Source organism: Ptychodera flava, chromosome 3 (genome assembly GCF_041260155.1).
Source record: "Ptychodera flava strain L36383 chromosome 3, AS_Pfla_20210202, whole genome shotgun sequence".
Classification (NCBI taxonomy): domain Eukaryota; kingdom Metazoa; phylum Hemichordata; class Enteropneusta; family Ptychoderidae; genus Ptychodera; species Ptychodera flava.
The window spans coordinates 22415905-22426626 of NC_091930.1; the positions used below are offsets into that span (position 1 = coordinate 22415905).

The following is a 10722-nucleotide window of genomic DNA, read 5'->3' on the forward strand; positions in this document are numbered from 1 at the left end:
ACAAATTAGTTTCACACACAAAAAAGTCTAGTATCGAGACCACATCTTTGCTTAGATTTCAAGCAAGTACACCGTATCTGCTGCCAATAAGAGCTCTGTCAGACTACAAGCAAGTTATATCAAATGCAGCATTCTAATTACTTTAAAATCATGGTTCCCAAAGGACGTAAATATACCGGTAAGCCTCAAAATCATCGTGCAAAACAAAGGTAATTGTCAGTAACAGATATTACTTTCAAACTACATCGAACACAGTTGACTCATGAGCGCACTCAAGGTGACTAACAGTACACAAGTATGCTGAACTATGGGTTCTGTATGGGGACATTGTCACAAGGGCACATCCTGGCTGCAACACTGATATTCATATTATACCATGGTGTCAAAAAGGAATCCACAGATTTTCCTGTTTTCTACAACTGCAATTTGGCAACCAACTTTTATCTTTATTAGAACATCATTGTTGACATGTTAACATCAGCAAGCAAACATATTAATGAAATCAACAAGAGCTAAGTTACAGTCATAGATCCAACATGCAGATCTTTGCTATCAAATGTTGTCACAACATTGAAAACTGTATCTAACATCTACATATTGAACAAAAACATTCTCAGACGAAACTAAGTATAAACATGATGATTGAATTTCAGAAGAAGGGTTTCATAAACCAATACAGACATGTTATATACTCTTTGCATTAAAGGGGTATTAGCTATGACTTTCCACTGTATTTGCAATATTCTGGTTCTATTTTTCAACTGCTGTTCATTGTCCTACTTCTGATGTCTTGTTAAAATTCATGCGTTCTGATTGGCAACATAGTCTGCATATATCTCATGATCATTGTTGTTATTAAAACAAGCATTCTTGAAAACTTGAATTTAATTGTCAACAAGTACAATGCTGACTCTACTTATGTAGATTAGATTGATAGGCATGACACTAGACGGTTCTTCATGCTTCAGGGATTTGAAGCATCAACTTTAGTTGATACGTTGAACTTATATTGAAAAAAATAGACGAGAGTTGTGGCTAATGGAGCTTTAATGTAAGCCTGACAACAGTGCCTCATCATGGCAATGCATAAACCTTGATAACAGAGTTTCATGAATATGTGCACATTACATGGGTGAAAATATTCTCACTAGCAAAACAACTGAACAATTACAGTAACAGATCCATCATGCAGATCTTTGCTATCCAGTGTCATCTTGACAAATCTACACAGTAAAGACTATTCAACCTCTTTATATTGAATGAAAACAGACTCTCAAGGGGAGAAAACTGACCATCAATAAAATGATTCTACAAAATCATTTTAAAACCAAAAATAAGTATGTTACTAATTTCCTTTGCCTTAAGTAAGAATGACATAGACAAAAATAGTTAAATTGCAGCTAATGGAGCTTTAATGTAAGCCTGACAATGGTGCCTCATCATGGCAAGTATAAAGCTTGATAAGAGTTTCATGAATGAAATTGTCCAAAAATTACAAATATGCAAATTTTGCCACAATTTGTACCAATCTGACTCAGGTTGCCCCTAGAAACCTGCATACCAAATTTCACAGCAATCAAGCAGTAGGAAAAAAATAGGCTTCTTTCTGAAAATGTTGATGGATGGGGACTGACAATGGACAATCCACCGAGGTGATAAGCTTACCGTTGAGAGCAGAATTAAAAAAGCTATCAACAGTTAAATGTGCTTCCTGGTTCATACTTTGCAAGGCAGCTGCAAAAAATCACAGGATAAGGTATTTGATAAATTTGTGCTAATTATTTTTTATTAAGTTGTAGCCTGCCATCAAAATCAAAACTTGAGAAGTCCTTTCATGATTCTGGTATACAAAGAATTAGCAATCAACCAACCATCCACCTACAAAGCAAGCAAGTCTCTGTGTGCCAAAATAATAAAAGGCTTTGTTTGAAAATGAATGTGTAAGGGACGGATGATGATATACCGGTAGGCAAAGTAAGTTTATGTTGTTTGATTTTTTTCTTGGCTTGTTTGGTAGTGTTTGATCATACTAGTATTATTTAATGTTTTGCTGCGTTGGTGGCATATGGATTATATATAAGGACAGAGTCAAGCATAGCAGCAATAGACACAAAATGGCCTCATGGCAGTCATATGGTACATGTACCCTCCACTGCTTTGTAGGGGACAAGCAATAAGAGTAAAGTGCAGGTAAGTTTGCCCTCTATAGGATTTAAAATCTTACAGATAATTACATTCTGATTATTTTGCTGTTTATTACTCTTGTATAACAATGTACCAACAAATTAAAAAAATTGCCCATTTAATCAGCTGTCTAGGTATGAGCTAAGTCACAATGGGTCAAGAAAAAAAAACAGCAATTGTGAGGACAACTGTATGTATAATACAGCATCAATACATAACTGCCTTTTTGATCTTGTTAATTGGCAATATACCTGAGGCTATTTACTATATTGCTAACAAAAATAAAAAATAGCCATTTTGGTGGTTCTTGTATACCATCACAACACTGAATCACCAACAACTACCTTATCTATCAAGATAATATAAATATTATTTCAGTGACCTATGCATTACACTGCTTTCTCCTCCCTAAAATATGGTACTTATGTGACCAGGTATTTTGTTGACAATTGACAATTGTACAGTGTAAAGTAAAGAAACACTATCAATGCATTGTCATTTGTGACCTGTACATAACACTGCATCACCAAATAACACATTAGAACTACAAGCAGTGTCACTTGGGACCAAAGAGTTTAGCATTGTAGCCATTTGCAGAAACTTTAAAAGTCAGACAAAAAGACAGAGATAACAGGCTATATATGTATATAAGATACAACATTTCCAAGCATTACTACCCATCTTCCAAATAATCTGATTTGACTGTCATAAGCAGTGTCAAATATTGAAGACATCGGTTTGATGGGTTTACATACATCACCTGTTCATTGGTTTTTTGAAAAGATAATCAAACCATTGTTTAGAAATCAAATGTAGCAGCAAGGTCACATGACAAAACATAATTAAAATTTGAAACTTCCAAGGGGTTGTGGAAAGTAATCAAAACGCAAACTTTGAATTAACCTTTGCTCACAAAAATAAATATGGCTGCCATAGCTGTCAAAAGATTGCAATACCATTTGCAAACCTTGAAGGCTACAGGATGATAGGCCATACAAAGGTGTTTATATGAACCTGACATGGCTAAAAAACCCCAGCAAAACATCATTGCTTTTCACACTATCATTCATGCATAAACTTTAAGAGCGTGTGTTCCTGCATTTTTTTGCATTCCATGCAGGGTATCATTACATGATATGATTTGTTATTTGTACCAGTGTGTTCACCTGTGGACAGATGCAGCCTATAATCACCATTTAGAAGTAAAAAGCCCTAATGAAATAACAGAACACCAATGTTCTATCTAGCAAGATGGGCTAACTACATGTTCAAAAGAAAAATTGATGAAACACAGCATGTATCATCATCCTCATAATGTCTTAGTTATCATGCCAGAGTTTAAATAGGAAAGACCAAAGTAACGAATTGGAGTACAAGTCTCAGTCCCTTATTTGTCAAGACACGAACAATGTTCCTGTCTTTCTAATACTTAGTAAACAATGTTGGGAGTTATTCCTAACATAAATCTCCACCTTGTTGGATATCATATGTACGTCACACATGGGCCGTATCATGGACAATGTTTCACACCATTTAAAAGCTGATTATACATTTTGAATTATACATTAAGCATACAAATGTTTAATTCCTTTGAATCCAGTTTCTTACGTGGTCCTTGATAACATGCCATGACCGCTGACGAAGAGCTGGCTCTTCTTGAATTGCTCTCATACAATCATCTTTCCTTGGTAGTGTACGCTCTGCATAATTTTTCCTTAGGGCACGTTGTATGGCAGTTTCTTCTGCACGTGTCCACTTAACGTGCTTCCTGGGTCTTCTGATTTTGCATACTCGTGTTTCACCTGGACAATGATTAATTAAAAGTAACGTTATTGTCATTTTATGACCTGCCTATAAAAATATGGGTTTAAGTCGACAGAAGTATTTTCAGTTCGGCAGCTATCGTATCACAGCCCTTGCATGCACAAAAAATAACACCAAAATGGTACTGGTACATGACCACAGCAGCAAAAAAAAAATAGGTAGAAATGTTGATCATTTCTTTGTGTGGGTACATTTCATTGATGATATTACTTGATGATAATTTACGACTTAGGTCTGCATGAACAAAAGCCTAAGAACTATGACAACGACAGCAGAAATTAGTAATTTCAAATAGCTTGAGAAGCAGTTAGAGCTGAAAATATGCCAGAATATGATGATCTCAAAATATCTTCTGTGTCCCTCTGACATTCTTTCAGAATATAACCCATTACAGGAAGATTGAAAATAGACACAGTCATCAGTGTCAGTATTTGCATGTCAATTAAAGTTTTTTTGGTCATTTTAGATTTCTCGCCAGTTTCAAAAAACAACAAATATCCAGGTAATATGTGCTACATTGCTGAAAGTTTTACAGTTGCTGAACAAAAGATACGCAAAACAAGGCAGATAAATTGATCATTACGGTACAATTCATTTACAATTTTTTTCTAAATCTTTACTGCACAAACAATGAAACTCCGGAAATGGTGGAAAAAGCATAGTGGTTACTGAAATACATGTCTGTCAATTTGATGATGTCTTTTCATAGGTCTTTGGCTTGTTACACTACCCGTGCTATGCTAATTGTGTTCAAGTGACTTGTTCTACAGGCTAAGGTGTTAATATATGCAGAAGAACACGTATGATCCCTGGCCCTTACAATGTAGGTGTTTGATCTTTGCTGAATTTGCCGGCCTTCTCACTCCAGGGTCTATGATCAGTATATACTCACGTACATACATATACATACAGACAACTGGAAAGACTGACTGATAGACTAACAGACATAGAATCTTCAACTGTTTTATGATTACCTCTCTAACTACCATCAATGTTTGACAGATGGTATATCCGTATCAAATAAACATAGGGCCAAGTCCCTGAAGCTACTACAGACATGGATACAAAATTAAGTATTTCCTGACTGTATGAAATTATCTCACTAAGGTCATCCTAGGGACCTGTAAACCAAATATTAAAGCTGTCTGACCAGCGGTTTTGAAAAAACAAGCGACTCAACAGTTGACAGAGCTCTGCTGTGTTATGTAGAGAATAACCTTTTGTGACTCATGTATTGATGAAGAAGGTGGATATCTTTGATAGCTCATTTCAGGATGGCCTGACCAAAAATGGAAAAAAAAATTCCGTAAAAATACAGATTTGCATATTTCATCACAATTTTACCAAATCTAAGTTGGGTTATCCCTAGGGACCTGTATACCAAATAACATTGTAATTTCTGTTGAATAAGTTGAGACTGTACGTACTCAGAGAAAGCACACTGAAGAGACAAATTTTTGAAACTTAACAAGTTCAAGGTCATCAAAAGCATTATATGGAATCATGTTACACTTTCATTGCACTGTTTACACAGATTGCATAATTGCTATAAATAGCACATGAGGAATCTTACAGCCCAGCTTTACCATAAAAACCCTATCACTTTGACCACTCTTTTAATTGACCACTCTATTTTTTTCCTCAAAAAGTAATCTTATTTTATCCTTACCAAGTCAACCATAAATGGAAATTAGAACTTTCTGTATCTCTATTTATTTGACCACCCTATCATGACAAACTATTATGCGCAATTTCTTTTAGATAACATAAATGGTGGTTCAGATATATCAAAGTTGGGATTCAGGAAAGTTGCCTTTACATGTTTTAATCCTCAATTCACTATGAACTGTCAAAAAAGTTGAACTTTCTGATAATTCCACACTAAAATATTTTGGCTTTGATGATTTCCTAATTAATTCAATGATTTAAAATAATATTATTATTTTTTTCTGGGTGAATTGATAGGGTTTATACGGTAAAAGAATTACATACAATGTAAGTCAAACTTTGACCAAAAATGACAAAAAAATTCCTTAAAAATACACATTTGCATATTTCATCACAATTTGAACAAATCTACGTTGGGTTGTCCCTAGGACCTGTATACCAAATAACAAAGCTGTCTGACCAGCGGTTATGAAGGAGAAGATTTTTTACCAAAAACGCCTTTTTTGGCATTAATTTGCCTATTTTCAACAATATCAAAAAATTAAAAAAAATACTTTCTCAAAATCATATTTTTCATCTACACAACAAATATCAAATCAGTAAGTACTGCGGTTCTCAAGATATTTGAGTGGACGGACGCCTCACAAACGGACATACATACATACATACATACATACAGACTGACGCCGGACGCCGGACGGATACCCATCCCAATAGCTTCTATAGACTATAGTCTATAGTAGCTAACAAGAAACAATAATAGCTGTGAGGCTCACCTAAGCTAGCTTTCTTTGTACATCATGTTAGCAAACTCAAATGACTAAAAATTTGGATATAAGTTCAGGAAACTTTCAAAGAAACTTCCTGACCAAAATATAACATCAACATGCAAGTTAGGTACAGGAAAGCAGTAACTCTCTGGATGTTCCTATTCAAATCAATGCACTTATTTGCACTAACGTCGAGGCATGTGATAATACACTTGAAGCAACATGACCCAATGGCACTCTTTGAAATAAATCACAAAAATAATCCTCAACTGATTGTGATAAGGTACAATACAAGCAGTACTATAAACAGTATAAGCTTTGCCATGACTGAATATTTTTCATCTCCTTGCAAGATTTACGGCAAAAACACTTGTTTCTCACTCAATAATGTTATTAATTACCCAGGAAATTTGCTTGGTGTTCTGCAATATGCCTGGACATTGTGCTGAATAAAACTTCACTTACAGAAGCATTGGCTTTGTGAGACCGCTCAGAGTGATGATGAAAACTGATACACATACAGACCGCCTGGATCAAACCATTTTATATTAGGAAATCTGAGTGGGAACAGAATTGGGAATAAAATTAACCCACCCTGACCAATAGTTATACAATAAGTTCAAGAAAAGGGGGAAAGTAAAATACAGCAAACACTACTGATCATGGCTTGGTTTTGTAAGATATATATTCTATTTCCTCTTTCTCTCCCTTTCAGATTTCCTGATATAAAAAGTTTAATCCCATGTGTAATGTGTGTATATAGGTTTTTGCCATCATGCTGAGAGCACTATCACAGAGCTCAAGCTCAATGTTTACACTGACATAAATGAAGTTTCAATCAGCAGAATGTCAAGGCACGTTAAAGAACACTCAAAGACTTTTATGGGTAATTAACAACATTGCTGAGCTGGAAATCTGTTCTTTCACAGTAATGGGGAAAATGCTACTCCGGTAAATGTACCTGTGATCCGATGACAAAATTATTATTTCAGATTATTGTATATTGAATGCACTCAACTTATGTTTGTGAAATGCTGATGCCAGAAGACTTTCATACTTACATCCTTCTGCAGAGTGACCCACGTTATGCTGATCAGCTATCACTTCTCTCAACTCTTCTTCTAAACTCTCCTGCTGTACCTCTCCTGTTCTGTCATCATCTTGAGTCACTGTGGTGTTCTGGCTTACCACTGGCACTCCTCTTCATTTTCATCACGATCATCTATCACAACTGAAACCAGTGTAAACAGTACAGATATTGAACTAAAAGTAGGAAGGAATCTGTAAATAAGCCCTGAAGCATATGATAAACTGATGCAAGGCATCGTTTTACAATAATGTATACAGCAAATATTCAGCGATGCAAATTTCTCCAAAATTCGACATTCTGTTGTTGAGATCACTCACAGGAACCTGCGTGTCAAATTTTGAAGTAACAAGACAAGCAGTTTCAGAGAAGAGTTTTGACTGAAAATTGCAACCACATACAAATATGCAATTGTTGTCACATTTTGTACAAATCTGACTGAAGTCACAAAGAAGCATGCATACCAAATTTCAAAGCCATTGGACAATGTTTTTTAGAGAAAAAGATTTTTGACAAAATGGCAAAAATTGCCCCAAATATTAATATGAAGATTGTGCAACAATATCAATCAGTCTGACTCAGGTTCCCCGCATACTAATTTAAAGAGCAATGCAACTAGTGTTACCACATAAATAGATTTCTTTCTGGAACTATTGACAGACAGACTGATAGACGAAGTTGGATAATCAACGTATGTGATAAGCTCTGCGCCACTGACATTGGAGCTGAAAATACATCTGAAATTAGGGGCAATAGATTTTGCACTATTTTTTAAATTCAGAGTTCAGACTAGAATTCATTTGTCTATAATGGCTATGGTCATAACACATACAGGTTGTGTCAACAAATAGAATACTGGACATTTCAGTATGATATGGGGATTTTGATACCAAACTCTGGTTTATAGACAAGACCAAAATACTGAAAAAATAGTTAAATTACAGCTTATGTCCCTTTACTTGGATCTAAAAATTTTCAGGTCAGCAGGTAAAATCAGAGTAGAGACGTTGGGTATTGGAATCACAAAATATTTTTTCATTTAATCAGCATATAATAAGTGACTAAATCAATTTGACCAGAATTTCCATGAATAAAGTGTAGGGACTTTAAAGAAGCGATTTCAAATTCAGGACTTTCAAGCATCATGGGAACCCTGCTAAACAATGTAACACTGCATGTGATAAGTTAAGTTCAAATTATCGCCGAAACACGAGTGACTGGCTAAGTCTTTGAACCAGTACAGCACAGGATATTACCTCTGAGTCATTTAATCAAGATGGCAACCTAATATTAGTGTCAAGGTTACTGAGTATTTGACATCACTTTTCATTTGAAAAAAGAAGTTTCTCATCCCCTGTTATTTACCCAGTGTATGCATTGTGACTTGGTATCACTCACATATCCATTGTACTGATATGCCACAAAAGAAACTTACCCTCTGTTTCTATTTCCTCAAGAGTTTTGCCTCTGAAGACATCAGTGTCTCCTCTTTCCAGTGACATCAATAGGCGACTTATTTTGCATACCTGCAGTGTTGCTTGGGGTAGCCTATAGTAGTTTCGATGCACATTAATATCGTGTCCAAGGAAACCTGCGAGAACATCAAGTTCATTATTACTCAGATTCATGAACTGTGAGACTGTCGCCACATGCTTTCTGGTTTATTGATGTCAGTCTTTCTGGATCTGATGCACCACAACTATGAGCATAAAGTCTGAGGCACTTATCTCCGCGCTGGCATTCTTTTGAGTTGTACTGTCGTGCAAAGACATACGGGTTCTCAGGATGCACACTGGCCTCCTCTCTCATATCACAGAGCAGATTTACAGAGTCTTTGAGTCTTGGAGGCAATAAAACTGGCACATTTCTTCCCCACTTTCCTGGAATTTCAATTCTTGTCAGTTGACAACATAGTGACTTTTCAAGAGGTGTGAGACTCTGATTTACTTCGTCATCTTCTCCAACGCTGTTCTTGTCTTTGTAGTCTTCATATGTTTTCAACTGCATTCTTGAAACTTCTCCTTCCCGACGTCGATTAAATAAAATGACTTGAGCCAATGTAGCTTTACACAGTGATGCCCATGATGTTTCAACTAATATCTTCTCTTTCAAATTCCTAACGGTGTTGTCCATTATGTCACTCAACCTATTGTTCAACTTCATGACATCTTTCGTTAATGGCAGAAGTCTTGATTTGTTTGACCTTCTTGACTGAAGTGTGTGGACTGCACTGCCTGAGATTTGGTTTTCCCATTCAAGGTTATGAAGCTCAATGTACCTGTTAGCTTGTTCTTCATTTTCTTTGGACTCTGTTTGTATAGATTGACTGACGGCAATCTGAGCACATGATTTCAAGTAGCTGCCTAGCTTCAAGGCAAGAGATGGGGTTGTGTAAGTTCCATTTTCTTCATCATACCCTGCAAGACACTGCACTGCCTGTACAACTGTACTGAACTTCGATGGGTTTATTACGTCTTGTAGGTGTACTATTGAATTATCTAATTCTCGTAACTTTATCAGCAAACGTCCAAGTGCTCTGATGCGCACTGATACTTGAAACTTTATATTTCTCAGTGGGCATTACCATCATAGGCTCTTGTAGCACATTTCATTATCAAAGGGTCATTTCTTGCGACTTTGATTACATCATCTTGCATCATATGAGGCAACACATTTTCTTTGATTATTTTGCTAGTACCATGTGCAACTGGCATTAGATATGATGCTGCTTTCTGGTATCTTCTTTCACTCCTTTCTGTGCTTTGGTCAGTTTTCCTTTCCGCCAACGGACACTTATTTACATGTTTCCCCATTACATTCTTTGAGAAAAATGCAAGGCAATGCAGACAGGGCAAGTAATCACCACCAGTTTTCGTAGTTTCACAACCTGGTCTTCTGTATGGGACTACATTTCCAATACCAGTTTTGGTTACTTGATAATTATGGTCATAGTTACCCCTGTTCTTCAGTTTCTTCAAAAGTTTTAATCTCTCTTTTGAACTCTTCTGAAAGCTGAATGCTTGAGCAACTGCTGCTTCTGCTTTATGTCTTCTTTCGAAATGTCGATACAAATGACCAATTTCTTTCTTACAGTACACACAAAATGCTTCCTGTCGTATATCTTTTTGCCAGACACATAGGCTTTCGCTTGTTTCACACCAACGGTCCGCCTTCCTAATTGACGGAATT

At 36.0% G+C, this 10722-nt stretch overlaps 2 long non-coding RNA genes across 2 annotated transcripts in view; both read right to left on the bottom strand.

Annotated features, from left to right (window-relative positions):
• Positions 1-10722, bottom strand: part of LOC139129767 (uncharacterized) — a 462294-nt gene that overhangs the window by 402489 nt on the left and 49083 nt on the right. The gene's annotated exons all lie outside the window — the stretch shown is intronic.
• Positions 1788-9186, bottom strand: LOC139129745 (uncharacterized). Its single transcript, XR_011551661.1, has 3 exons — positions 8969-9186; positions 7508-7677; positions 1788-3986 (listed from the first exon to the last, which is right to left on the bottom strand). It is a non-coding gene; the product is annotated as an uncharacterized lncRNA (long non-coding RNA).